The sequence below is a fragment of the Macrotis lagotis genome, chromosome X (genome assembly GCF_037893015.1).
Source record: "Macrotis lagotis isolate mMagLag1 chromosome X, bilby.v1.9.chrom.fasta, whole genome shotgun sequence".
Classification (NCBI taxonomy): domain Eukaryota; kingdom Metazoa; phylum Chordata; class Mammalia; order Peramelemorphia; family Peramelidae; genus Macrotis; species Macrotis lagotis.
This window is the reverse complement of record NC_133666.1, coordinates 500,622,643-500,647,042: the sequence shown is the minus strand read 5'-3', so window position 1 is coordinate 500,647,042 and position 24,400 is coordinate 500,622,643.

The following is a 24,400-nucleotide window of genomic DNA, read 5'->3' as shown; positions in this document are numbered from 1 at the left end:
CATGAAGAAGTAAAGGGTCAAGCTACATCTTGGCACAGATTATGATTGGGCTGAAAGAAAAAAATTGCTCCTTTTATATCCTACCCAATACAACCAGTTTATACATTAACTAGACTTGTGACTGCATGAGAGTTTAATGTTTTTTTTAATTCAGTTTCTTTTTAGCCAGAGGACTTTTTCTCCATATTAATAAACATTCCATTAATTTTCCACTGTTCTGAGGCTTATGATCAGTCCTAAAATGATGCAGATCTGATTAAAATTTCATTGATCTCACTGAAAAAAAATCCCCATAGAAAGTGAAAAATCCCCCAGGTCAAAGCAGGAAGTGATGTCAGCAGCTTTAGTTTTGCTTCCAAACTTTTATGTTTTCCTAGACTTGGAAACTGTTTTCCTTGTGTAATTTCAGGCATAAGTTTATGGGAATGATGGAAAGCAAACATCTCACAGTTTTACTGAATATCAATTTATCATTCTTTGATATACTATTTACAATATGTTGACCTATTTAAAAATTGTAGTTTTGAGGGGCAGGGGAAGATCTCATGCCTCCTTATCAATAAAATGCTCACCCTGCATAGATACATGAGATTATTGGATTGAGCTTCTCATGGTTAGCACATTCAGGTTTCTGCTTATTGTCAATATGTGACCCAAAATCAATGATTCATGTTCCAAAGAAAATGCTGCTTTAATGTATTTTTTTAATCAACCCAGCTCTCACCATATAGGCCCAAACTATGGCCCCCAACTGCTGTTCTACATCTGGGTGACATGAGAGATAATTGCAGGACTCTTGCAGTTGTGATAAACTATGGTCCCCCCAGCTTTCCAGCTCTTTGAAGCTGCAGACAGTTTCATGATAATTGATAATCTAATCTCTGTCCAGATTCCCCCCCCCCTTCTTTTTTTCCCCCTAGGCTCCCCTGTAAGAGCAAGAGGGGGCAATATGACAGTATATGTATTGATTTCCTCATGTGGAGGTCACTGTGTGGGGACTGAACTTTTATCACAAGGTTCTTGTGAAAGGCAAAGTCTTGGCACTATCCTAATAATAACCACTGAATCGCACTTAAATATGAGGAGGGGAGGGGGAGAGAGGATCAGGGGAGGAAGGGGAAAGAAACGATTTTTTATTCTTACTACCTCAAGGCTATACATGGCAATTACTATTGCGGAGGCAATAAAGAAGTTGTTAATTACAGGTTTTATGCCCTTGTAGCCCAAAGTAGGGAAGGAAGGACTAAAGGTTACAAAGTGGAACTGGAAAAAAATACACGTTATAGGTGATTTTTTTCTCCTGTTTAGTAGAATAGCTTAATTAATAGCCAAGCTTAGCCTGATGAAGAACCCTTAGAAGAGATGTCTTACTAGAATTATTCAATTCATCTACCTAGTTGCAAATTTGTTTTACTTTCCCTAACTGGCCATTGTATTTTTATTTTCCTTAATTATCTTTTAAAATGTTTCAGTTATATGACCCAAAGCACTAGGGAGGCAAAAATGGCACTATAGAAAGAATTTTGGATTTAGGGTTAAGAAAACCTGAATTCAAATCTTCTTAGATGTATGCTTCTGGGATGGCTTGGAAATCCTTTGAACATCAGTTTCCTTATCTTGAAAATAACTTAATAATATCTTAGATTCTACCTCATAAAGCTGTTTGTTGTGAGGCGTAAATTAGATATTGCATGTAAAACACTTTGCAAAACATAGAGTTATACAATGTCAGTTGTTTTCAGGTGCTAAACTATATTCTCTCATCATTTTATGAACTGGAGGATAGCATAAAATAGTGGGAAAAAGTGATGGATTTGGATTTACAAGACTTGGGATCAAATACTGTTTACTTCATACTATTCACCTTTTATGGCTGTAGTCCTTTTTTTGGTTTATTTCTGGTAAACTCGTGCATGTGTACATGTGTGTATGTGTGTGTGTGTGCGCGCACACAAGTACATTATAATGTTGAATAAAAATATGGAAGACAATATGGATGAAGATATAGGTGTAAGAGGTATTTGTGGGATTTTGAAGAGATCAACCTAGTCAAATTGGAGGGTGTGTGTTTAGGAATATGGGAAATTTTTTTTGTTTTGATGTGGTAAGAAATAAGGAGACATTGAACATTTTAAAACTGTAATTTAATGGCATGGACTCAAAGAAATACTTTGTATATATATATATTCGCATTTATTTACTGCTCGTATATGTTGTATCCCTTCAAATTGTCTCACCCCAGTTACTTCCAGCTCCTCTAAGAAAGTAAATTCTTTGAGAGCAAACTCTTTCCTTAACTTTCTTGTCTTCTTTTATTCTTTCTTTCTTTCTTCTCCCCGAATTAAATTGATACATTTAAAATTGATTTAGGAACAGAATTTTGGGTGAAAGAAAATATAGCTATTCCCATTTTACATATATACTTCCTCCAAAGAGAAAACTCTCTTAAGTAAGCAAATCTACAGGAGACACAGAATTAGAAAGAAATGATCTCTTTGGCTCATGTTAAAATGTTCTCTGAATTATCCCATGATGTTTCTTTGTAACTTATAAATTAGACTCAAAAGTCTGGATTATATGTAGCTTCCTTTTTGAAACAACTGCTTTTGGAGATCTGCTATCTCATATCATCACAGAGTTTTGATTGAAAAATATTTCATAAGTGAATGTTTATACATAAAAAGCAACCTAGTACTGAGCTGATGATTAAATATTCGATGTGAACATTTCTATCTTGGAAATTGACAACTCTTCCAAATCAGGGTTTAATCTATGGCATTGTTGATTGACTAGGATTAAAAAAGTGAGAAAATATTAGAAATATAGATTGAACTTAAAACTGTTCATGTGTACAGCTCCCCTTCATTCCTCCAGAGAGCTGCATATATATGAATATATATAGAGATATCTACATATAAATATACATACATATATATATATATATGTATATACACACATCTCATATGCCACTAGGGAAATTCCTGGGATCAAGGTTATGGACAATTAAATCATTTTGAGCTATAACTCCAAAATAGATTACTAAAGAATTGGGCCAACTTAAAGTTCTACTGAGAATGTATTAGGATTCCTGTATTCTCACAGACTTTCTAAATTTATCAGTTCTCATTTTTGAAATATAATAATATAATATAATATAATATAATATAATATAATATAATATAATGTAATGTAATGTAATGTAATATAATATAATATAATATAATATAATATAATATAATATAATGTAATGTAATGGTTTAGTAGAAGACCTCAGAATTTTCATTTGCATTTCTCTTGCTATTTGGATTCGGAACATTTTTCCCATTGTTCATTTACAACTCTCAATTCTTTTGAAAACTGTTCATATCATTGGAATATTTTTCTACTGTGATTAACTACATGGCAATATTATATATTTGTGTCATTTCCCTATATGTCTCAGATAACAGATTTTTATCAGTGGTATTCAATGTTAATGTTTTCTCCCTTTACAACAGAATATTCCAACTTTTTTATCTCCATTTCCCTTGATTTTCATTAAACCTTCCCAAACCCCTTCCTATACAGATGAACATAAGAAATAAAATAAGTAACTAATTTCAATAGATAATAGACTAATTTCTCAAATATTTTATATTCCTTCTTGACAAGGTTATAATACTTGTTGGGGACAAGCATAAATTCCTCAGTATTAGAACCCTGACTCTCTCGTACCCAAAAACAAGGGAAGAAAAGGAAAACCTCCTGTTCCCTCAAATTTCCTCTTTAGTCTTGACTGTTTTTTTGCTAGCCCACTATCTCCTTCAGCCATCTAAGAAAAAGATCTCTGGTTATCCCATTCACTATAATATTAAGATGAAAGTGAATAAGATTACCACCTCTTCCCCATCACCAGATATATTAATTTGATTTCACCTTCTCTCCTCTTATTTTTCCCTCATGCTCTTCAGATTCTTTGGTCCATTGATTCTTTATCTCCTTAATGTCTTTAGAAAATGTATATGTGTGTTTTAATAAAAGAAAAATCAAATGACAAAAGAAAAAATGCTCCAAATTCATGGACTTCTCTAACCTTACCCACATGATAATAAATATTTCATTTCTTGGTTTTCTTTTTATCTAAAAATGTTCAATTTTCTTCTCTCTGGTAAATTTGCAGAATCTCTTAATTTTGAAGAAATGACACTACTTCTACCCTTTTTCCCTCCATGTTTTTCCCCTTTGATATTTAGACTCAGCTTTGCAAAACATGGTGTCTTAGGATGTAGCTAATTTTCTTTGGTCTTTAGAATGTAATTTTCCTTTCATTTATTAGAAAATCCCAAATAACTATATTCAGTTTGATTCTTTTTGAAATAGGTTGAACTTTTCTATTTCTGCTTGCTTTTTTTGATATTCCAGTACTAAAGTTTATTTAGGTTGTTTGTTGGTAAATTAAACTTGGAAAATATTTCTGTTGGTATCCTATAAATTTATTTATTCATTACCCTTGTCATAGGTTTTTAATATTTCATGGTCAATTTTTCCCTTATGATTTTTTATATTACATACATTTTAATGTAGTATATTCAGGTTTTTTAATAAAATTTCTTAATGAAATACTTATTTTCATTTTCCCTCTAGTTCAGTGTTCTTGTTTTACAGATTTCTTATATATTCTTCCATTTTTGTTTTTTTAAAATTTTAATTATTTTACATTTTGCCCCCTCCCATATTTTTGCAAAGTTTGTAATTCTCTTTTGAATAGAAATGGTTTTCATGGAAAGTATCAGTGTATTTACTTATACCTTCTGATTTCTTTCTTAAATATTTGTCCTGAATAGATTATCCTGTAATTCCTTGATAGTGCTCCTGAGTAATTTTGGAAATGTATTTACTCCCTTCTTGTTTCAGGGAGTCTTGCAGAATTTGGTTTAATACTTCAACCTAATCATGAAATTTCAATACAGTTTCCATTTTTGGAAGTTATGTGTCTATTGTGATGGACTTTTTATTTGAATTTCATTGTTTTGCTTGTCAAATTCTGTCTCTTCCTGTCCATTACTCTACAATTTTTTTTGAAAATTTATTTATTTGTTCTGTTTTTATTTATGCACATTTATAGATTACCGAAGTCTCATAACAAAGTAAAACAATTATATATATAATTATTAATATTGATATCATCTGAAAGTACATATTATATTACACATCTTAAAACATCCACCATCTCTTAATTTAAAATGTTTTAAACTAAAAAAAACTATTTTATTTTCCTTGCATTCATACCCCTTAAAAAAAGAGAAAATTAAAATAAATTTCCTTATAACAAATACGCAGTTAAACAAAACTATTTCCCTTATTGACTATATGCAGGAATATGTTTTTTAGATGTTATCTGGAATGGTATAGCTGAGTCAGATACTATTTAGTAATATTTTGTGGATAGTTCTAAATTGCTTTCCAGAATGAAGAAAAGAAGGAAAGAAAACAAGCACTTAATAGGGATCTAAAATGTTCCAGACACAATGATAAACAGTTTACAAATATTACCTTATAATAATAACAGTATTTTAACATCATCTTCATTTGCAACCCAGATGTTGTCCCTTGTATTTCTTTATCATTCTGGAAGAGCACTTCCATCCTGGTACCCAAACTTTATCAGTTCTCTGCTCTTGGGACACCTTCTTTCTGTCTGGAAGATAGAGGACTCCTTTTAGAACTTCTATTTAAGGTGTGTTTTAAGGTTGGTAATCTTATTTCCACTGGGATTCATTTCTCTGCATTTCTCAATAATGTCCCTTCACAAGGTAACTTCTCTCCCTGTCCCTTCTCCTCCTCCTTTCAACATCCTTTTATGTGTTATCTTCCTGAATTAGAATATAAACTCTTGGAGGTCAGGGATTATTATTATCATTATTATTATTTGGTTTGCTTTTATTTGCATTTCCAGAATTTGGCACAGTTTCTGATACATCATAAACTCTTAATAATTGCTTGTTAACTGATTTTCACAACAACTCTGAGAGGTAGTTGCTATTATTTTTCTCATTTTGCTATTGAAGAACTTGAGGGACACATAGTTAATATTTCTCTGAGATAGAATTTGCCCTCATGTCATTCTGAATCTAGACTCAGTGTTATCTCCTGCCAAAACAGTTGTACCCATTTACAGATTACTCAATTGTACATCAATTCTACTTATTTTTAATCATCTCCATACTTCTTATGAGCCCTTTTCTTCTTAATCCTTTTTCTTTTGATGACCCAATGTCATATATTCTTAGATCACTGCGACTTGAGATCTGTGTTTCTTATAGGGTGAGGATGATAAGCTGGGATATTACTGTGAGTCACAATGAGGTGTAGTGAGGGGGTGGTAGGTGAGGCAGACCTGAACCATACCTCTGATGATGAAGAGTTCACCATCAGAGGTAAGACTCAGCTCTGTCTCACCTCCCTCCCTCACCGCAGGTCCCAGTTAAAGGAGACTGAATAGCTGCTGTTGTATTTGCTATTGTATCAGTTTTCCACCTCACTCTCAACCTTTCTGCTTGCTGTTTCTTCCTGAATTATACTAAATAGTTGTAATTAGTACTATATTTCTGGTCTTCTTCTATCTCTTCAGTCTTGCAATCCAGGTTCTATATTTTTCCTTAGACACTCTTTTTCTCAAGTTTGCAGAGTGGTCAGATTCATGGGTTTCAATCTGTACTAGGCCTAGGTTTTTCTATATGTTGCTAATGGATTAATTACAAAAGTTAATGCCCAAAATTTCATCAAGTTTAAGGGATGCAAGACTTCTATCTGATATGACAACAGCTTATAGGTGAGACAGAGAGGCTGCGGATGGAGGACCAGGTGCAATGGGCTGAGTTGACCTTATATTTTTCTGTTATAACTACAACCTGGTTTAGGCTTTCACTTATCCTCTTCCTGTCATTGCTGAGTTTGCTGTGTTTTGGGTGCTCTTGTTCATTTGATGTAGAGATATGAGAGCTGTCCCGAAATTACCACTCATTTTGCCATCTTTCCTTTTCTCCACAGATATCTTTCACATTTCTTTTGTTTAATGTCCACACGTGGACAATCTGCTTTTTCAATCTGAATGTGAGACTTTACATTTATCTCTATTAAATTTCATCTTGTTTATTTTCCCAGGCTGATGGAATCTTTCTGAATCCTGATTCTGACATCCAATATATTAACTCTGTGCTTTGTGTCATTTGAAAAATTGATAAGAATCCTTTCTTTTGTGTCTTCATCCAAGATAAAAATGTTGAAAAGAACAGGACATGCTCACAGACCATTTAAAAATATCCTGTTGTAGAATTTTGCTGGAGAGCAGCAGCAAGTTAACAGAGCTATAGATTTTCTACCCTTTAGCCCTTTTGAAAATTGGGACAAAATTTGCCTGTCTCAAGTCATCTGTCACCTCTCCTGTTCATGATTTCTTAAAGATTACTGTTCTTTGATCACATCTGTAAGTTCTTCCACTAACTTGAAATGTAATTCATCTGGGTGTGTTCTTTTACTATCTACTCATCTATCTTTGACTTGGATTCCCTCTTACCTGTGTTAGTTCTACCCTTTCCAGTTTGAAGATTATTCTCCTTGATGGAGAAGACAGAGCCAAAATAGAAGCTGAGAAGGTCTGTTTTCTTTCTGTCATCTTTTACCATTGCACCATCTGCCCAGAGGAGAGGCCCTATCAATTTTCTTGTTTCCCTTGCATTGAATATAACATTTTAAAAGATTTTTTTGGTTTTGTTTTGTTTTTAAAACCTTCTCCCCCCTTTTTTTCCCACAGGAGAGGATAGAGGGGAGGATTAAACTCAACCCATTTTGGACTTTTGATTTAGTATGGACCATTTTAAAATATTTTTCTGTGGCTATGTGTTATATTGCCATTCTATTACTTTCTATTTAAGTTGATTCACCTGAGATTTTAAAAATGCTTATCACATACTAAACGTTGTATCCAGAGTGAGAGATTTAAAGATAGACATGCCCCAATTCCTGTTCTCAAGGAGTTTATAGTCCAATTTGGGAAAAGATATAAATAACTATAAGGAGGAATGTGATAAGAGCAAAATGCTATAAGAATTTTAAGAAAGGAGAGATTATTTTGGGATTGGGAATATGGATAGTAAAGGAGAACATCAAGAATCTGATAATACCTGATTAAACATTAGAAGAAGGGAGATGGACTGTAGGAGAAAAGGGAGATAGGATTCTGAGGTTGCTAGATGTTGTGAACAAAGACAGAAATGGAAGAAAGCAGGACTAGAATGGTAGTAGAATACAGTAGAAATAGAATAATACAATTTGGCTGCAATATTGAATATTGAACATATTGGATGCCATTAAAAACTGAGTTAATTATAGTCTACTTGTACAACTCCATTTTTTTAAAAGCTCTGCCTTTCTTAATCCTCTCTGCAACAATGTATCATTAAGACTTAATTTTTAGGACTTCCTTTCCCCTTGAACCATATTCTCTTTGCAAGTTTCTTCCCTGGCATCATGCCCATTTTTCCTTCAAAATATTTGAAATATTTTCCTAATGTTTACAAACTATTAAAACTTAATTAGGAAAGATAGTAAGCACAATGTTATCGATAAGACAGATCCAAATAGCTTATAACAGGTTAAAACATTGAGTCATAAAAATATAATATCTTACACTTGTTAAAAAAGATCAACTTTGTAAATATAAGTTAGGCAAAATTTGCTAGATGGAGTTCATTTGAAAAACTTAGGGGTTTTAGAGGACTGCAAGTTCGATTGAGACAAATGTGATATGGCAACCATACATACTGGTGTGATCTCATATAGTGTTGGGAACAGAGTATAACTAGTCTTAGTTGGATAATCATTTTTGCTGTGCTCTGTCTCGATCAGAAAACATCTGAAATACCGTGTATATTTCTATGTATTATATTTTTTAAAAGTTTAGTGATAAACTGAAGAATCTCCAAAAAAGGGCAATTAGGATGGTGAACATCTTTGAGATCATGAGGGAACTGATAATGTTTAGCATGGAGAAGAGAAGATTCAGAGGGGACAAGGTAACTGTCTCCAACTATCTTGTGAGTAGAGATTAGATTTGTTTTGTTTGACCCCTTTGGGCAGAATAAGAAGCAAATTTTGGAAAGAAACAAATTCAGGCAAAATGAGCATATTTCTGTACAATTAGAGATATCCAAAAGAAAAATGGACTGCTTGAGGAGATAGTGGTTCATCATGCCCTTCCTCATCCCCATGGGGGTTTTTTAAAGTTAAGATTAGAGGATTTCTCTTCTAATAGGGTATGGTAAGATAACCTTTCCAACTCTGAGATTCTGTGATATATGTCCAATCACATCCAGGGGTTTCCTTCCTTTGGACAGGTATAGATAATAATAATGGTATTTAATGATAAAAATTGACATTTTTTATGGCACTCTATAGTCTGCAAAGTGCTTTGCATATGTTATCTATATATAAATATCAAGTGAGGCATACAAGAAGATGTATGCTCCCAAAAGGAGCATATGCTCTCCATTATAATGGAGAAGATTAAGTGTGGAGTTCAATTCAAGGAATCACTCTTTCTGAATGGTGGCACACTTCAAGAGAATCCCATTTATATGTGATGTGGTACCAATTAGAGCAAGCTTCACTCTTTGGCAGAGCCTCCTAGAAGAAGTAGATTACTATTCAGAAGAATCTGCCATGTTTATTCACAAAAAATACAAAATGGATCATATGAGAAAGTTCAAAACTCTTTAGTGAAAACATAAATTTATATGTATATATATATATATATATATATATATATATATGACAATTAACAAAGGCATATGATGGGCTGGATGCAGAGTTGAAAAGGATGAGAATGGACTAGATTGCTTTTGGAAAATTGTAATGGTCTTTGACTCCAATTTTGTAATGAAGACAAAGGAGGGTTGACAGGTAGATAGCCAGTACTCCACTGGTCCCCTTTATGATGTAGAGAGAAAATCAAGAGGGCCTCTAACATGTTGAGTGGACTTTCTGTGGTGAATTTCTGGAAGGATTTGGATGAGTCACATAGGATAGACTGGTCTGGATGCACCACTGGAGGCAGCCCCCCAATTGATGAAATCACAGACTCTTTGGAACATTTGAATGCATTTTCTCTGCAGGAGGCATATTATTACCTCATTTGATTTTCATAGCAAAACTGCTAGTTAGGGAGTTCACGAACTATATGTCCTTATTTAAGGAAACTAAATCTCAAAAAGTTTAAGTGATTCATTTTATAGTATATAATTGGTAAGTGGCAGAATTAAGTTTTGAACCAGGTTCTCAATTTCACATTTAGAGAGCTTTTCACTGCACCATAACTGCTTCTCTGGATGACATGATTCCAAGCTTACTATCATTTTGATTTTTTCAATGGAAGAATACTAAAAATTCACTGACTGAAGATTTTCAATTATAATAAGAAATTAGGATAGCAGCTGTGACTTCTAAGTCCTTCAGTTTCCAACCCAGGACTTCAAAGTCATGAGAAATGCATATTTCAAGTGTTTTTCTGTGACATCATTTGTTTTTACATATGTCAAAAGGAGTAGGTATCAGGTGAACTGATTGATGAATTATTGTTGTCTTATATCAAGAAGATAGCACACCTTTCAGTTATATATGCCAGGTCCAAGTAAGAGGGAGGGGGCAAAAAAAGTGCTTACAATACTTATGAGCCTCTGTGTAACAAACTAGAGACTGGGTCATTCCCATGTCCAAACTTTCCCATAACACTTGCTTAGGGAAGACATTCATTGAATATAGCAGTACTTTCTTAACCCTTTTAAGGTCGGATAATTCACCTCTGGTGTCTACCTAACACCTAACTCTCACCTATGACTCCAATATGTAAGCACGCTCAGTAACCATGCCCCCCAGGACAACAGTCTTGGTAGATGGGTTAAATCAGGTTTTGAATAACAGACAGACTCAAACCCATTGCTATAAGGGATATGTCTGCTCCAAGCTTGGGAAGACTTTTCATGGCAGAATGAGTGGATGAGTGGTTATGAAGGTGGCTGAAGCAGGAACTATGGAGTTCTTAGAACTTGATCAGACATTGAAGATATCAAACTCATTCATGGTGTCACTTATCTTGGCTTTTGTTTTGCTACTTTAATGGCTCTGGAAGAGAGAGACTGATGACTTTGTGCAACTCGGCCTCTGTTAAATCCAATTCAAGCATAAGTCAAGACATCACCCTGTGAAATTATTGATCTTCAAAAATGAAGGACAAACAACACTGTCAATGAGGAATTATAGCATTCAGTTCTGTTTCATACCACTTAAGCCTGCTTTTATAGCTACATCAACTTTACAGTATAATATATGATATTTATAATGATGGTTGTGGTCAATTTAGGAAATTTTTATTATTTTCAGTAATATTTAGGAATGTAGTGAAATAAATAGCATAGTATATTTTGAGAAATTTCCATCAGGAAAGTTAGACTGAAATGCTATGAATTACCTTTTAGTTATTTGAAAAAAAACTCATTCATTCTTTCAATAGCTGCATTTTTACTGTATTTGAAATAATTATTTTTTATTTTGCAAAACAACTGCATTTCTGAATCATCAAATCTGCTGTTCTTTTAAAATATACTTTTGACAACTATTGACAATATTTTTAGTCAACAATTTTTCTCTTTTCATTTTTTTCTATCACTTCTGACCATTCCCAGTTGAAAAAGTAAGGCTGTGTATTCATTTTCTGGTACCACATTTGACAACAGGAAATCTATTCTTTTCCTGGGTTTGTTTGTGGTCAAAATCATCTGAATAGTTACAATGAGTTCTGATCATACTTGTTATATGGCTCTGTTAAAATTTAGAATTGCTTTTACTCCACCCAAATAGCTAAAATAAATGGTTTCTAACTAGGGATCCTTGTATATCCTGTAATGGAATTAACATTGAAAGTTTCTAGATTAGGAGTTGGATGAAATATTGATTCAAGTTCGTATTTAAGACATTGAAGGTTCTTATACCCATGAAATTTTTGTTTGATGGGTTATCAAATCTGATTTAACTTACTTCTAAAGATCCATCTGGATTGAAAAACTTTCAGACTAAAGTTAAAAATGTGTCTTTCTTAGATGCCAGCAGAAATGCTAGGGACTTGTATAGGTCGAACAATTAGGTTTTCTCCTACTTAATAGTTTTTCATTGTCATTTCATCCCCAAGGGGCCAGTGAGGGGCTCGCTGTACAGAAGGCAATCTCTTTAGGAGATCAAATTGGGACTGTTTATGATATGGAGCAGGGGGAGGGAATGGAGACACAGGAAAGCTTTGCTGTTTCCTCCAAATAGCCTGTCTCAGTCATGTCCATTTAACATAGTTTGGTATCATGATTACATTGAATGGGGAACCTGAGTCACTTTGTAAAAGACAGGTAGAAGGTTGCTTTTTTTTCAGTTCCTTGAACAAGTGGAATTAATACCACATTTTCCCTTTTGCCTCTCATTAAATTGAATTCTTTTCCTTGCTGACTTTTTTTCCATGTTTATGTCTATTGATGAGATTGCTTTAAAAAAGGTTTGGCTGGGTATAGAGATACAGAAAATGGAAAAGGTGGTTTGAGATTCTAGTAGAGTCTGAGAAATGAGTAGTACCTTGTCAGTTTCCCAGGGATTCAAAAGGCAGGGGACATCATGAAACTATAAATCTAAAGGATATTTTGGGGGAACTAAGGAATCTTAATTTAAGGAAAACAGTTGGCAATTGGTTCTCAGGTTGAATTACTGCATCTTGATTATCTTTATTTTACTTCTTGCTCATTTCACTACTTTGTGAGGACCACTATATTATCTGCAGGTCCCTAGGGGAGCCAGGCTGACTGATCATGGGATCTTAGGTTCATAGATTCAGAACCAGAAGTACTTATTTCATGGAAGGTAGGTGTGGTGAGGTTTCCTGGTTTGGAATCAGAATTTGAATGTCAGTTCTCCTTGCTTCTTGAATTCAGGCACTACTAGTTCAGTTCTGTATTTGTATCTCCAGTATCAGCTCTAGTTCCTGGCATATGGGAGGCACTTAAATGTTTTTTGAATATAAAAGTCATTAATAAACAGGTGCCTGATTCACCCTCTGCAAAGTAAGGAGATAAGAGGCATCTAGGTGACCTGGTAGATAAGAATGTCATGCCTGGAGTTAGGAAGAGCTGAGTTCAAACTAGATTTAGAGATTGAATAGCTGTGTGACCTGGGCAATTCACTTAACCTCTATTTGCCTTAATCCAATGGAGAAGAAAATGGTTACTCTTCCAGTATCTTTACCAAAAAAACTTCATGAATAGTATGATTGAATAATTCAACAGCATCAAAGTGATACAATCTATGATTTTATGAACTCATTCATTTTACAGATGAAGAAACTGAGAATCAAACAGATTAAGTGATCCAAGGTCCATTTTCATGATTGTTTTCAATTTGCATTGACTTTTCTTTGGATTTCAGTTTTAAGCTTAGTTATATATTAATTTCATTTAAGAATACTTTGAGAAAAATCCTATTCATTCCTATTGTACTCATCATTTTACCATTCAATTTTGGGGGACTCTAGAAAAATACAAAAAAGAGTAGATGACATGTCACGAATGGGACTAAATAGAGAGTACTGGTGACTTAACTATAGGTGGTATAATTAATTTCTCTCTTTGAAAATGCTGGTATGTTCTCAATATTCATATTCCACAATATCTTGAGGCAGCTCTTTTAAAGTCATATTAGAAAACTGGTAAACAAAAGAAGGAAAATACAGAGTTCAAGCTGCCACTCGCTTCTTTAGTAATCCTTTTGTCTGTAGGTATTGCAGTTCATATGGTATGTATAATCACTCATTGTTCTGTGACCCCAGCAATTGCTAGGCACGACATAATGAACTGAATGAGTGCCAGCCTTAACTCCTTTTTCTTGCCTTTGAAGATTTAATTTAGATTTTTAATCTTTTTTTTAAAGAAAAAGCACACCACCGCTTAGTGTTTCTATATGTATATATTATGTATCATATATAGATCCACATATAATACATAATTTAAATTTTGGAATGATATAGTTCTAAAAATTCTTCCATTGATTTTAGCATGTCGCTTTGGCTGCAAATGTCTAAACTGCTTGATATCTTCTCTTTCTGATTTGGAGATTTGAGACTATGTTGGATTCACAGTAAGTACATTTGCATGTCAAAGGAACCATTTCCTTTCATTGGGACTTTTTTTTTGTCAAGATTACTCTGTTTGAGAAGGCAACATATCTGAAATGGACAGGGCCCAGCTAAGATGTTCTTTCCAAGAGACTTGTCACAAACTATGTTTTTCTCTTGCTTAGATCCATGCTTTACTTTAAAGGAGTCATGGGTCAATTATATTCTATGAAAAGCTGTTTTTACCAAGCTATCAATAAATAAGCATACCTGCAAGAAAACAACCAAGGTGACGTTTTCTTGTGTGTTTTTCATAGAAAAGTGTCTTCACTCCCATAGTGTAACCTGGCTTTTAGCAACAGAACATGTTTATCATCCAAAGGTTAGGTAATCCAGGTTTAGATGGTGAAAATTTACTTCTATTGTTTTCTCTTGTGCACACTTGTATATTTTTCATTTGTGTAGGTACTCCTGATCTCTGTTAGACTCCTATGCATGTACTCTGCAAGCAAAAAACCCTTGGAATTGGAGGTACTTTATTTGGTAGCTTTATAGATTTAATTGTACTACTTTAGATTTGAATGACTTTCCCCCTTTTAAAATCACAAGGAGAGAATAATTGAAGAGAGATGAACAGGCTTCTTAGTTAATGTATACAAGAAAGATACTCTCTCCATCAATGCAAATTAGTTACCGTTTTACAATTTAACAAGCTTAGGGGATTACCCAGGAGCTTTTTGAAATTAGGTAACTTACCTGAAGTCATATATTTCATATGTGGTAGAGTCCAGGACTTAAGTTGTCATAACTCTGCCACTGGCTCTCTATTCATCATTCCATATTGCTTTTCAAATTTAAATTTATAATGAATAAATGAAAGAGTTAGTGGGGAAAATGTATTAAGTGCGTTTTACTTATCAGCCACCTCACTAAGAAGCTGAAATGCAAAAAACAAAAGCAAAGACAGCTCTTGCTCTCAAGGTGTTTATATTCTGGGTGGAGAACATCTGGCTCTCCATTCATTTAAGACTTGCAAAATCATTTGGTCTGGTGCTGCCAAGACAACTTCATGTGGGGCTTGGAATTCAATAAATCTGGGAAAAGTTAATTTTTAATTTGATAATTTTTCATGATTTGTGAATGATGTTATAAATATCCAAATGACCTTTGGCAGACAGAAGATTTCCCACTCCTGCAATAGAGTAAACAATAAACATAGGGGAAATGTGCTCAGAAGGGATTCTTTCACAACATTAGGGATGATTAGAAAGAGTAGTTTGACACAGGAAGAATCACAGAATTGATTTGATCATAGATTATTGTTCCAGACACTGGATTGGGAATCTAGTGTGTATAGAGGCTATAGAGGAGGTGCCTGGAAAGGAGGAAATGAAGTAAAAGAGAAGTCCCAAAGAAGTGATCACCAATCAGGAGAGTGAGGTGACAAGCAATTCTCCTAAGGCATGGTCTCTGATGTGTATAATAAATATTCTAAATTATAATTATGAAAGAAAATTATTGATGAAAATCTTTCCTCTATTGGGGTTGCTTTAAAATGATTTCATAAAATTGCTCTAAATCATTACTTATTAGAGAAATGCAAATTAAAGCATCTTTGAAGTACCATCTCATACCTCTCAGACTGGGCACTATGACCAGAAAGGACATTGATCACTGTTGGAAGGATTCTGGGAAATCTGGGACACTAATACATTGTTGGTGGAGATGTGAACTCATTCAACCTTTCTGGAGAGCAGTCTGGAACTATGCCCAAAGGGCAAAAAAAATGTGCATACCCTTTGATCCAGCAATACCACTACTGGGCCTATACCCTGAAGAGATGATGAAAAAGGGTAAAAACATCACTTGCATAAAAATATTCATAGCAGCCCAGTTTGTGGTGGAAAAGAATTGGAAATTAAGTGAATGTCCTTCAATTGGGGAATGACTTAGCAAACTGTGGTATATGTATGTCATGGAACACTGTTGTTCTGTTAGAAACCAGGAGGGACAGGAATTCAGGGAAGCCTGGAGGGATTTGCACGAACTGATGCTGAGTGAGATGAGCAGAACCAGAAAAACACTGTATACCCTAACCAGCAAAATGAGGGCAATGACCAATCTTGATGGACTTGTTCATTCCATCGGCGCACCTATCAGGGACAATTTGGGGCTGTCTGTGTTGGAGAATACCATCTGTATCCAGAGAAAGAACTGTGGAGTTTGAACAAAGACAAAGGACTATTACCTTTAATTTAGAAAAAAAAAACCTGATATCTTATAGTCTGATCTTGTTATCTCTTTTACTTTATGTTTCATCCTAAAAGATATGATTTCTCTTTCATCACATTCAATTTGGATCAGTGTATACCATAGAAACAATGTAAAGACTGGCAAATTGCCTTCTGTGGGGGGTGGGGGGAGGGAAGTAAGATTAGGGGAAAAAATTGTAAAACTCAAAATAAATGAAATTTTTAAAAAAGAAAAAAATGAAGCACAAACCTTCAACTGGGGAATGGCTTAACAAACTGTGGCATATATATGTATATATATATATATATATATATATATATATATATATATATATATATACACATATATATATATATATATGTCATGGAACACTATTGTTCTATTAGAGACCAGAAGGGATGGGAGTTCAGGGAAACCTGGAAGGATTTGCGTGAGCTGATGCTGAGCATGCTGAGCAGAACCAGAAAAGCGGGCATAAGGATCAACCTTGATGGACTTGCTCATCCCATCAGTGTAACAACCAGGGACAATTTTGGGCTATCTGCAATGGAGAATGCCATCTATATCCAGAGAAAGAATTGTGGAGTTTGAACAAAGACCAAAGACCATTGCCTTCAATTTAGAAAAAAAGTTATTAAATAATTTTGCTATCTCTTATATTTTATTTTTCTTCCTTAAGGATATTTTTCTCTCATCACATTCAACTGAGATCAATAAATACTATGGAAACAATGTAAAGACTAACAGAGTGTCTTCTGTGTGGGGTGGGGGGGAGATAAGCAAGAATGGGGGAAAACTGTAAAACTCAAAATAAATAAAATCTTTCTTTAAAAAAATAAAATGATTTCATAGCTGGACTTTCTACCAAATTTCCTTACAGTATAATTCTAAGATAGACAACCCAAATAGTGAACCTACTGTAAATAAACTTAGAGTTTGTGTAGACCCATAGTATATATGGACAATAACTTGGAGTATGCATTTCAAATCTCACATTGTAAGGATAGGTTTGATAATTGGGAAGCTCTTGATAGTTATATTCCACATGTCACATGATTGATAGAAAAGACAGCAAATCAATTAAAAATCAGCTTGCTAGCTCACTCAGTTTTTAAATAATTCTATTTTGTCTTCTCTTTTCCCCACCCACCCTTCTCCCATTCTCAGGGTAGCTATGTGGTATAGTAGACAGAGTGCCGAATCTGGATTCAAGAAGACCTATTTCAAATCAGACCACCAGAAATTAGCTGGGCAGTCATCTGTTTAAGTTTTCTCAACTATAAAATGAGGTCAATGATAGCTCCTACCTCCCAGAGTTGTGAGGATCAAATGAGATACTATTTAGAACATACCTGGAACCCAGTAGGCACTTAATTGTATTTCTTTAGATTTGGTTAACTTTCCCCACTTTTACAAGGGGAGAATAATTGAAGGGAGATAAAGAGGCTTCCTAGTTAATATATATACAAGGAGGATACTCTTTCAGTGTTTGAAAGATAGTGACTTTTGATGACTTGCATATTTTCTCCTCACTACATTATGTGTTCTTTGATGGTACCACTGCTATTACTGGCACCACCACTATTACTATTATCACCTTCACCACTACTATTACTACTATTATTAAATGTTTCCTGAATGACTTCTTGGAAAAATTACATCACTTGGAGTAGAAGTGACCAATTCTATGGTGCATTCCTTGTAAACCAAGTAAGATTTATTCATAGGGAACAGAACAAAGTAGGATTTCTGTTTTGTTGCTCATTGGGAATCCTCCAAAAGAGATGTGTAGGTGATTAGACATGTTTTTCAATTGATGATTAGGTCAGAATGAAGCCCCTCATCATTGGTCTACAAGAAGTTCTAAGGACATTAGACTGGGAATTATTTTAGCTACAAAATATAGGAAACAATATGTCAGGTAACAAGAAGGGAAACATTTTTTGAGATCTTGGAAAGATTAATCAATAACAGCTCAACAATTTTAGTGTTTTGGAGATCAATTATTGTTTTTGTAATAATAATCAGCTTTGTGATAATCCTCCTTATAGGTGAACTCATGACAGTAAGCTTTCTTGTGGGTGCTATCAGATCAACAACACTGAATTCTCTAAGTTTACTTTAAAAAGTCCATGCTAGAAAGCCTAAATAAACACACCACACATACAAATGAGGAAGGCAAAAATTTGTGGAGGTAAAAACATAAACAAAATATATATATTACATTATCTAAATGAATATCATATACTATACTAATAATGTAAAAATATGGAGTATAATCTATTGCTTTTACACCTCAACATTAATATCCTCTGACCTGCAGGGAGAAATAATGATGATGATGATGATGATGATGATGATGATGATGATGATGATGATGATGATGATGATATTGATATAGCACTTACTTATGTTCTACACTCACTGCTATGTACTTTGCAGATATTATCTCATTTAATCCTTACAACAACTCAGAGAGACTGGTCTATTATTATCCCCATTAGCAAATAATATGCAGTATACAGGAAATTGAGGCAAACAGAGGTGAAATGATTTTGCCCAATGTCCAGGTCCAGCACTCTATCCATTGTGCCACCTAGCTGCCAATATCAAATTATGACTACTATTAAATACTAATTCTTGATTTAGACAAAGCTATTGTTTAATGAAATAAGAGAAGCCTTGTTAGAAAAATATTATAAGGGGCGGCTAGGTGGCGTGGTGGATAAAGCACCGGCCCTGGAGTCAGGAGTACTTGGGTTCAAATCCGGTCTCAGACAATTAATAATTACCTAGTTGTGTGGCCTTGGGCTAGCCACTTAACCCCATTTGCCTTACAAAAAAACCTAAAAAAAATTAAAAAAAAAAGAAAAATACTATATACTGAGAACAATCCGAAGTTAAATTTTTACATATTAAAAAGGGAGGGTTTAGGGTCAGCAAAGCATATTTTTTCCTAAGTTTTTTCTTTATAGGAAAAAATTCCATAATTAACAATCCAAGGTTAGGAGGTTGTAAAAAGAATGTTATTTCTTTGATCGTGCTTATCAAATATACCTTCTCCTCTTAGCTGAAACTGGCAACAAGGATGATGATTATAAAGGGGTGTCAATTAGGCAGTAATTTTTATTCCTGTAGAAACCAACTTGTGCAGAACCTTCACCCCTCAGAGCAGTAACTGTCAGGGGTAGTAGGTTCTGGTTACTACTAACTTTCCTGGATTTGAACCACTAATACCCATGTGAATGGTCCTGAATCCTATTAAGCATCTTGCTTGTCTGTCACTCTGGAAATCACACGACTTACTTCTCTGTGCTTTGATGTTAGTACTTGGAAAGCATGGGTAGACAGAGAGGTATGTGTAGGGGGACTGGACTTTCATTCTTCCCTCTTCTTTACTAATATGCCCTATTTAGAGATGCAAAATGTATTTTCTGTTTCTCATTGGCAATTAAGTGTTATCACTTGTTTTTAACTATTTATTTAATGAGTTGAGAGTGCTGATCAGTAAGTAAAGAATGACTTGTATCCCACTCTTGAATACAATCAACGATTCTGAATAGGAGGAATTATTGATAGGAAAGCCACTCATCTTTCTCTTTCTCTGTCAGTGTCAGTAATGAAAACACACAAAGCTTGCCCTTTTGTAATGTAAACAGAAAATTATGCCTCCAACACAAACCCAAGCCATTAAAAAGGCAGCTTTTATTCCCGATCATAATGTTCAGGAACATAAGGCACCAGCACTGATGTGACTCCACAGCTGTTGCCAGGGGAAAGGAAGAATGTAGCCTGCCACATCTGGGGTGACATCTTTGAAGAGGCACTTAATCTGCAGTGCTGAACTATGCTAAGCCTCTTTTCCGTTCTTTACCCAGTTCTCAAGCTAATGCTACTCCTGGAGAGCGATACTGATTTCAAGTCAATGGGTGAGATGAAAGAACAATTAAGGACAGTGATACTTGGATGCATTGTGGAAAATATAAAGGCAAGACAAAAGCATAATTCCTTGATTAATCAATCCATCAGAAGATTTGCCTTGCCATCCTTTAAAGTTGTAGGATCTTGCTTTGTAAAATAAAATAATAGGAATCTGTAATCATTTTGAGTGGTTGGTGGTAAGGACAATTGGGAATAGGAAGGACATTAAAAATGGTGCTAAATAAAAGGCTTCAGTTGGGCTTAAACTTTTGGACCAGAACTAGTGATTTTTCTTCTTCTTTTCCTTTTTTAGCAGCTTTGCTTCCGAAATGTACATAATTAGCTAAATGAGACATCAGATAAGGGAATGAAAATGATAAGTTGAAACATATCTATTAACTGGTTGTTGGTAAATAGGAATCTCACAAAAGCCAACTGGATAGATCTTTGAACCAAAATTACCTGAAAGACTTGAAAATATTGCATCTGTTCTCTCCTGCTTGAGTGCTCAGCATCTCAAAAGTTCATGGTATTATTGGAAATTGTTGCAAAAGCCAGAGCAACAGGTCTGCTTGTAAAATGTTTCTGTGCCTCTTCTTGAATGCTTCCAACCAAAGTGACAGTGACTGGTCAGTCCACAACACTACCAATGACCAAGGCATCATTTCCATGGCTTATGCATGTTATACAAAATACTATCATTGCATAATGACAACTAGTATTGCTATAGAGCTTTAAGTGTTGCAAAGTATTTGACAAATAATATCTCATTTTATCCTTACAACAACTTTGGGAGGTGGATGCAATTATTACTCACACTTTACAGATGAGGAAACTGAGGCAAGCAGCAGTTAAGAGAGTTTCCCAGGGTTACATTAGCCCTAAATGTTTAGGTCTACTGAACCATCTAGTGAACTGGTATCAAGGCAAGAATCTGCATTCAATTTCCTTTTTTCTTTGGAGGGGGGGTGTCTCTGAAAACATATTTGGTAGTAAAAGAATAGACACAGGCAGAGAAGGAAGCAACCTTTATATCCACTTTAATTTTCTCTTAAATATCCTCAATATTTTTTCTGGATTGAAAATAGACTTGATCAAAATGGATTTTAGTTACTTCTCCCACAGTCCAGACATGCTTGATGGTGAAGGTAAGTGTCAGCATTAGGTCGCTCATGAGACTCGATTGGAGATCAGGCTGTAGAAACCAAAGGGCACTGTGAGGTTGTTTCTCAATTTCTTGAGCACAAAATTACTTTTTCCCCACTGAAAGCAGAAATTTTCAGAAATTTGCTTCTAGTTCAGGCTAATTATTTTGCCTAAGTGGGTAGGGTCTGGAAAGGTATTTTTATTTTAGAAAATAAAACACTCAATTATTCATATGACGGCAACTAGAACTTAAGACTATTGATGAGATATAAAATTATTGAAGCACATGGTTTCTTATGATTCTGTGACATTCATTTGCTTTGTGAGGTTAAAAATATGAATAGAAGTCATGACAATGAGGAAAATATTTTTGTAGCTCTATGGCCATTAAACTGGCTAGAGTTCTATATTTCTGGTGCACTATCAACATCTGAAAATGGCTGTCGTCCAAAAATGATACTTCTCATTATAAATTTATTATAATTCAATTAACATTTCAATTCAAGGTATTTATTAAGTAGGACATTAATGTAGAGAGTACTTTAAGTGCCAAGATCTTTTGTCTTTATTATAGGAGATGTCTGAGGAAATAGGGGAAGAAACTGATTGTGTGTCTAGAAAATAACTGATTTATTTTAACCTTTTAAAAATTGATATTGATGTTTTAATTGATATATATTGTTTTTAAATTGCTTAAATTTCATCCAGTGATTTTCCATTTCCCTTCTAAAGTATGTTCCTATATAAAAGTATGTTTTTTAAAGAAGAAAAAGAAAAGGGAAAGATAAAAATTCAACAAAATCAATCAGTATGTTGAAAAACTCTGAAAAATAATATATATATATATATTATATATATATATGTTTGTATTTTACAATAGTGGACCTTCCACTCTTTTTAACATTTTATTTATTTATTATTTTATTTATTTATGGTGATGGGTTAAGTGACTTGCTCAAGGTCACACAACTAGGTATTTATTAAATTTTTGAAGATGGATTTGAACTCAGGTCTTCCTGATTCCAGAGTCAGTGCTCTATCTACTCTGCCACTTAGCTGTCCCAGATGAAGCCTTTTTATGACATTAAAAAAGGTTCTAATATTTCTATGCTTCATAGACTCTGCCCCCCCCAGTAAATGCAGTATTATATCTTTTCAAAGGTTTGAGATAATCATATGATTTTTTAGCTATCTTTGCTTTTACATAATTAATTTTATTTTTTTCTAATGTTGGATCATTCTTATATTCTTGCTCTAAATCAAACTTGCTCATGATGAATTATTATAATCTGACAGGAATTTATCTAAATTTTTCAAATTAATATTTATTAAATAAATTGATTATAACATTAATGAACCTAAGGGAGAGACAGTAGACAACCTGTTCTAGGCAAGTCAAACAACCACTACCATCTTAACCTTTATGTGCCCTGAGACTCCAATGGAAATAGCACTGGACCCTAAACCCAAAAGCCTTGGGGATGACACTGCCTCTCAGATCAAAAGATCTTCTAGTTCAACCCCTACAGTTATTAGTAAGGAGAGAAATCATTATCGGGAAGGGGTTCAAACTCCTTGCTACTACCAGTAATAATTGCTGAATTGCCATCATCAATAAGTGTTTGTTGTTTGTCCTTTGTTTTAGAAGAAGGTCACAGATATCATGGAGAGATGTCTTGATTTGCATGTGAACTGGATTTAAGTGAGACAGAATTTCATAAAGTCAGGAGCCTTTGCAGAGTCATCAAAATATGGTGTCAAGACAAAAATCAAAATGACTGATAATGGTCTGTTATGCAGTAGAAGATTTTGGCATCTACTACATTTGGTCAAGCTTTAAGTGCTCCACAGTGCCTGGTTTAGCTACCTTTATGACCATTTTAAAGTCAATCTTGTTGGGGCAACATACACCAGGCAAGTCAAACATTACCATCACCACCACCACCACCACCATCTTTATTTTTAACAGCATCCCCTCAGATCTAGATCTTTGGGACACTGAACCCAAGAACAATATTTTGAGCTTACTTTTCTCAGTCATCATCCTGGGAAGAAACTCCTGTGCCATAGCCACAGCTGCTGAAAACCCAGAAAAGAAAGTTCTTGACCCCAGGGTCCTTGACATCATCAAAGTGGTTCAACATAAGAAAATTACACAATTTTATTGATGGAAATTACATTAAAGAACATGTATTACCATCTGCTATGTTGACTATACCAGGGGACCTTTTCATTTGACTTGCAGCTGAAACCTTCCATATGTATTGTCTCCCCCATTAGAATGTGTAACTTTTCTATTTGTATCATCAATTCTTAGTTTTGCAAAAATATACACTTAATAAATGTTTTTCATTTATTCATTCTGTTGGTTGAGGGTTCTTTATTATTTCATGACAGCAATACACAAATGTATATGCATAAAAGTTTGTCAGAGTGTTTTCTTAAATCTGTATAGTATTGGTATTATTTGTTCCTTAAAAGTATAATATAGTCCCCTATATATCTATCAGACTAGATCTTTTTCCTTTGGTAATTCCTTTAAGCTAGTCCTTTTTTCCCTTTCTGGGTTGTCTAATTTTTCTATTAGTGTATTTTACATAGTTTTATTTTTAATTTACTTTTTCTTTCTGTGTCCTTGATTTTATTAGCAATAATTGGACCTCCTTAAATGGAAACTCATTTAGAGGTGAGTTCTTTCCAATCAGTGGGTACAAATAGTCAACACAACATTAGCCATGTCCTGCTACAGCTTCACATCTTCCACTGGTACAAAAAGGTCCATTTAGGCAAACATGAAACTTTCTGACTCACCACACCTGGAGGAAAGTTGCCAGCCTTTACTTTTTAGTCAAATTAGCTAATTCAATTTCATTTGCACTTTCAGTTTCAACATGCCCCTAATAA